Consider the following 6,322-nt stretch of genomic DNA (forward strand, 5'->3'; position numbering starts at 1 on the left):
CGTTACCGAGACCGGCAAGACCGACGGAACGAAACCGCCAAGTACCTCTATGAACGGATGCGTCAAGGCCGCCTCGGAGATGGCCAAGTACACCACCGACAAGACCTTGGATGTCCGAACGAGTGCTGACCGAAACGCCTAAGTACCACTACTTCCACGATGAACGTTGTTCGCCAAGTACACCTTCGGATGGCCAAGTTCCGTTTCAAACTGTTCTACTAGATCCGATGTGGATTTCGCCAAGTACCACACGGAAACGCCAAGTACCCCCCTAAGCGCGAAGATTCCAAGACCGTTTCGGGATTCACCAAGTACCGCTACCGATGGCTCGAACATCTTCGAAACATGTACCGTCGACCCTCGAAGACCCCGTGGACGTCAAGTTCCATGTCGTGACCCCGAACATTTACGGACATGAACCACTACTTCCCTCGACGTCCCGAGAATGTCTACTTCCCCTACACCGCATCGAACTCAAACCCCTCCGTTAACACACGCTTCGAAGGTATAACCCCGAGACGACCGCCCGTGAATGAATGCATGTGTGATGTATGAGATGCTCGTGCTTGCTCCGTGCTCGAATTGTTGGTGCATGTTGCCCCTCTTTTGCCTTGTCACCATCGTCGACTCATGGGACACCCGGTATCCGGGAGTGCCCCACCATCTTTTGCACGCATCCGCACACTTCTCCTTTGCATCGGTATCTCAATCGAGTTACCGGAACCGGAACGTTGTCGTGACATTGTTTTCGTTATCGTTGTCGTGGCACCCATTTTCTTTCCACCATGGTGACAAACGCTTCATAATGCTCTTGTCAACTTTTAATAAAAATTGCATAAAATTTGCACATGTCATTCGCATCATGATAATAACATTTAAATGTTTAAAATTGTTGTTGCACCAAATTGGTAATTTCATATGAGGATTTACCGGATTTGTTGTTGGTTATATCCGGCCTCATTTAAATTGTTTAGATGGTGTAGTTTTGTTATGCCTCACCTCTTGCCATGTTAACCAACATTTAATATTGTTGAGTACCTAACCGAGAGTGAACTAAATAATGGATGTGGTGTTCCGTCAATATGCAACGGAGTTGCATATTGAGCTCCACTTAATTTGTAGGATTGCTTGTGATCTTTTGCTATGCCATGCTTCATTAAACCGGACATGCAGCATGCCATGTTATGTGATGGTTGTTTACCATGCTGTTTGCTTCTTTCCGGTGTTGCTTCTTCGGTTTAGTTCCGATAACGTCGCGTTTGTGAGGATCCGTTCGACTTCGTCCGTTTGACTTCTTCATGGACTCGTTCTTCTTCCTTGCGGGATCTCAGGCAAGATGACCATACCCTCGAAATCACTTCTATCTTTGCTTACTAGATGCTCGCTCTTTTGCTATGCCTATGCTACGATTCCTACCACTTGCTTATCATGCCTCCCATATTGCCATGTCAAGCCTCTAACCCACCTTGTCCTAGCAAACCGTTGTTTGGCTATGTTACCGCTTTGCTCAGCCCCTCTTAGAGCATTGCTAGTTGCAGGTGAAGATTGGAGTTTGTTCCTTGTTGGAACATGGTTATTCTGTTGGGATATCACAATATCTCTTATTTAATTAATGCATCTATATACTTGGTAAAGGGTGGAAGGCTCGGCCTTATGCCTGGTGTTTTATTCCACTCTTGCCGCCCTAGTTTCCGTCATATCGGTGTTATGTTCCCGGAATTTTGCGTTCCTTACACGGTTGGGTTATTATGGGAACCCCTTGACAGTTCGCTTTGAATAAAACTCCTCCAGCAAGGCCCAACCTTGGTTTTACCATTTGCCTCACCACCACCTACTTTTCCCTTGGGAGTCGCTCTCCCAAGGGTCATCTTATTTTAACCCCCCCCCCCCGGGGCCAGTGCTCCTCTGAGTGTTGGTCCGAACCGAGTAGACTACGGGGCCACCGAAGGGGCAACTTGAGGGTTGGTTTTACTCGTAGGATGTCTCATCCGAGTGTGCCCTGAGAACGAGATATGTGCAGCTCCTATCGGGATTTGTCGGCACATTCGGGCGGCTTTGCTGGACTTGTTTTACCATTGTCGAGGATGTCTTGTAACCGGGATGCCGAGTCTGATCGGATTGTCTTGGGAGAAGGAATATCCTTCGTTGACCGTGAGAGCTTGTGATGGGCTAAGTTGGGACACCCCTGCAGGGTTGAACTTTCGAAAGTCGTGCCCGCAGTTATGGGCAGATAGGAATTTGTTAATGTCCGGTTGTAGAAAACCTAAACTTTATCTTAATTAAAATACATCAACCGCGTGTGTAGCCGTGATGGTCTCTTTCCGGCGGAGTTCGGGAAGTGAACACGGTGTTGGAGTTATGCTTGAACGTATGTTGTTCTAGGATCACTTCTTGATCATAGCTCATCGATCGTGCCTTTGCCTTCTCTTCTCACTCTCATTTGCGTATGTTAGCCACCATATATGCTAGTCGCTTGCTGCAGCTCCACCTCAAACCTTTTACCCTACTTATAAGCTTAAATAGTCTTGATCGCGAGGGTGTGAGATTGTTGAGTCCCTGTGACTCACAGATACTTCCAAAACCAGTTTACAGGTGCCGATGATACCGTGCAGGTGACGCAACCAAGCTCAAGGAGGAGCTCGATGAAGATCGTGTTTGTTATGTTGTTCCGTTTCCAGTTGATCAGTAGTGGAGCCCAATTGGGACGATCGGGGATCTGTGTAGCATTAGGGGTAGTCTTCTTTTATTTTGGTTCCGTAGTCAGACCTTGATTGTATCTGGATGTTGTAATGCTTTATTCATGTATTGTGTGAAGTGGCAATTGTAAGCCAACTATGTATCTCTTTCCCTTATGTATTACATGGGTTGTGTGAAGATTACCTCTCTTGCGACATTGCTTACAATGCGGTTATGCCTCTAAGTCGTGCTTCGACACGTGGGAGATATAGCCGCATCATGGGCGTTACAGTCTAGGCCCCGCCCCATCGGCAATGAGGTCGCACCACACAGAAAACAAGGAAGAGTAGAAGACGGTAGGTCGCCACTGCTCGGGTCCAAGTAAGGCCATCACCCCTACCCTCCAGTTGAAGCCAATCTTGGCGGGTTAAACATCGAAGGTCGGTTAGTTGCTTGGCAGCGACATGGAGTCGAACAACTTCACTTCCTGTCGCTCCAGAGGCGGAGCTGGAGAGAGGCGAGGTGGAGCTGGAGAAGAAGCTTCAGTTCTTGGGGCTCGGCCGGACACAGGGAATGGGCGTCGAAGATCATATATTGGGTTATTTAATTATACCTACAGAGCCAGACGGGTGCCGCTTTTTAGTTGAAGAATGTCTGAAATGTAATGAAATCCGGCATGTTTATATGAAATCCAGCCGTGTTTGAACAAATTTAGTCCGGTTAGTTCGAATTCTTGTATCAGTGGCATTAGACGAACATGCAAAACAATACGTACTAGCATTATTCTTGGGACGCCCTGTGATCACCTTGTTTGCCGTAGTTTCACATGTACAAAAAGTTTGAGCATCTTTTTAGCGTGGTTGTACATTGCAATCAAAATCGAAGGCCTGACAATTCATAGCCAACATTCAGAACAATCGATCGATGATTATGCATCTCAATGATTCACAGGTTGTTGGAAATATGCCCTAGAGGCAATAATAAATTGGTTATTATCATATTTTCTTATTCATGATAAAGGTTTATTATTCATGCTAGAATTGTATTGACTGGAAACTTAAATACATGTGTGAATACATAAACAAATACTATGTCCCTAATGAGCCTCTACTAGACTAGCTCGTTGATCAAAGATGATTAAGGTTTCCTAACCGTAGACATGAGTTGTCATTTGATAACGGGATGACATCATTAGGAGAATGATGTGATGGACAAGACCCAACCGTAAGCTTAGCATTTTATAGTATTAGTTTATTGCTATAGCTTTCTTCATGTCAAGTATCTATTCCTAAGACCATGAGATCGTGCAACTCCCTGACACCGGAGGAATACTTAGTGTAAGGACATGCGGTCCCCCCATGTGTGGTTTTGATAATTGATGACATTCTCCATGGACTAATGGTTGCATTGATTTATATTTGAAGGATTTGTCCATAGGCACTTCTTGAAGTCCATGTGTTGGTTTCACGGTGTTTATGTGTTTACCAAGGTGCTATTAAGAAATTATCCAAAGAATAGTCATGTGAGAGTTGATCTTATTGCAAGCATGTCTTGAAGAAGAAGATTGTGTGATCATTCATGCTTACCTTCAAGGCATCATCCAAATGAAGAGAGTTGGAAAGGTTCAAGGTTGATCAAGACTAAGTCAAGAGTGAATCAAGTTGATCAAATCACAAAGCATAGAAGATGTACCGAGAGGGATCAAGTGATCCCATGGTATGGTAAGCATTGACCATTACGCTTTGTGTACTAACCCATAGTCTTCGTGAGAGTTCTTTCTGGGGTTAGGTTGCGGTGTGCATATTCAAGTGATGACAAAGAGATCAAGTGCTTGAAGATTGTTGTCCATTGTTGTGACAATGGACTTGTGAAGATGTGCCGATAAGTGGCTCACCCATAATGGAGTATGGGGAGCAATCTACTAGTCTTCACCGAGCCAACACAATCAAGAAAGGTGGTCCTACTTGAGGAAGTCAAGATTGTCTACATCTAGCTCAAGTGAACTTTGTGCAAGGCAAAGGTTTGGCCTTGATAGGCTCTCTATTTTACCGGTCTCATGGTGGTAGTTTGGAGACTGGGTTATAGGATCGTTTGTCATACTATCAAGGGGGGCTCTCAAGTGAGTAGCTTGATTGTATCGTTCGTAGAGAGCTCAAACCATTGCATGCTTGCATCATCTTTCTTGGTTCTTATTTGGTTTTCTCATTGTGAGATTTGGAGCTTATGGTCATCTTCTTGACAAGCTCGACTTCATCAAAAACAGAGTTTGCATGCTTTTTCTATTGTGTTTTCGGTGTTGGAGGTTTTACCAATCTTATTTGAGGAAGGGTTCTCACCATTTTCTTATATGCCTTTTCTAATTTGCTTCTTATTGTTATTTATACCAAGATTGTGTTAGCCCTTGTCGCTAGCTTTCCAACAAACTTGGTTTCGTTGAATTCGGAGTCCGTTTGCAGAAGTTGTGTCAGTTTTGGTGTCCTTAAGAAGGCTGCAGCAGTACTACCGCCCATGGGAGCGGTACTACCGCTTGGAGCGGTACTACCACAGCTACTTCCATGGCTACTTCCGCTCCGTACCAAAAACTCGTCATAAGTCCAGCGGTGGTAGGCATGGATGTAATTTTTTAGTACCGCTCGCAAGCAGTAGTACCGCTACCCTTAGCGGTAGTACCGTCAAACGGAGTCCAAATGAGCTCAAAATTTACGGTGATTTTTATGGACGAAAAGAAGCCCCCGAAGTAAAAGAGTTGGGCCAGAAGAGCCATGAGGCCTCCACAAGGGTGGAGGGTGCGCCCCCTGTCTTGTCATCGCCTCGTGGACCCCCTATTACTAGGGAAAACCTTATACACAGAACTTAAGCAGTAGCGCTTGTTAAAAAAGCGCGCTAGTGCTACATAGCAGTAGCGCGTGTAGGATAACCGCGCTACAAATACATATGTAGCTTCTACCTCTTGAGCACTACGTTGGCTTTCCCTTGAAGAGGAAAGGGTGATGCAGCAGAGCAGCGTAAGTATTTCCCTCAATTTTTGAGAACCAAGGTATCAATCCAGTAGGAGGCCACGCACGAATCCATCGCACCTACACAAACAAATAAACTCCTCGCAACCAACGCGGTAAAGGGGTGGTCAATCCCTTCACAGTCACTTACGAAAGTGAGATCTGATAGATATGATAAGATAATATTGTTGGTATTTTTATGATAAAGAGAAATAAAGATGCAAGTAAAAATAAATGGCAAAGTAAATAACTAAGTATTGGAAGATTAATATGATGGAAAATAGACCCGGAGGCCATAAGTTTCACTAGTGGCTTCTCCCGAGAGCATAAGTATTATGGTGGGTGAACAAATTACTGTTGAGCAATTGATAGAATTGAGCATAGTTATGAGAATATCTAGGTATGATCATGTATATAGGCATCACGCCCGAGACAAGTAGACCGACTCCTGTCTGCATCTACTACTATTACTCCACACATCAACCGCTATCCAGCATGCATCTAGAGTATTAAGTTCAAGAGAACAGAGTAACACTTTAAGCAAGATGACATGATGTAGAGGGATAAACTCATGAAATATGATATAAACCCCATCTTGTTATCCTCGATGGCAACAATACAATACGTGCCTTGCTGCCCCTACTGTCACT

Source organism: Triticum aestivum, chromosome 2A (assembly GCF_018294505.1).
Source record: "Triticum aestivum cultivar Chinese Spring chromosome 2A, IWGSC CS RefSeq v2.1, whole genome shotgun sequence".
Lineage (NCBI taxonomy): Eukaryota > Viridiplantae > Streptophyta > Magnoliopsida > Poales > Poaceae > Triticum > Triticum aestivum.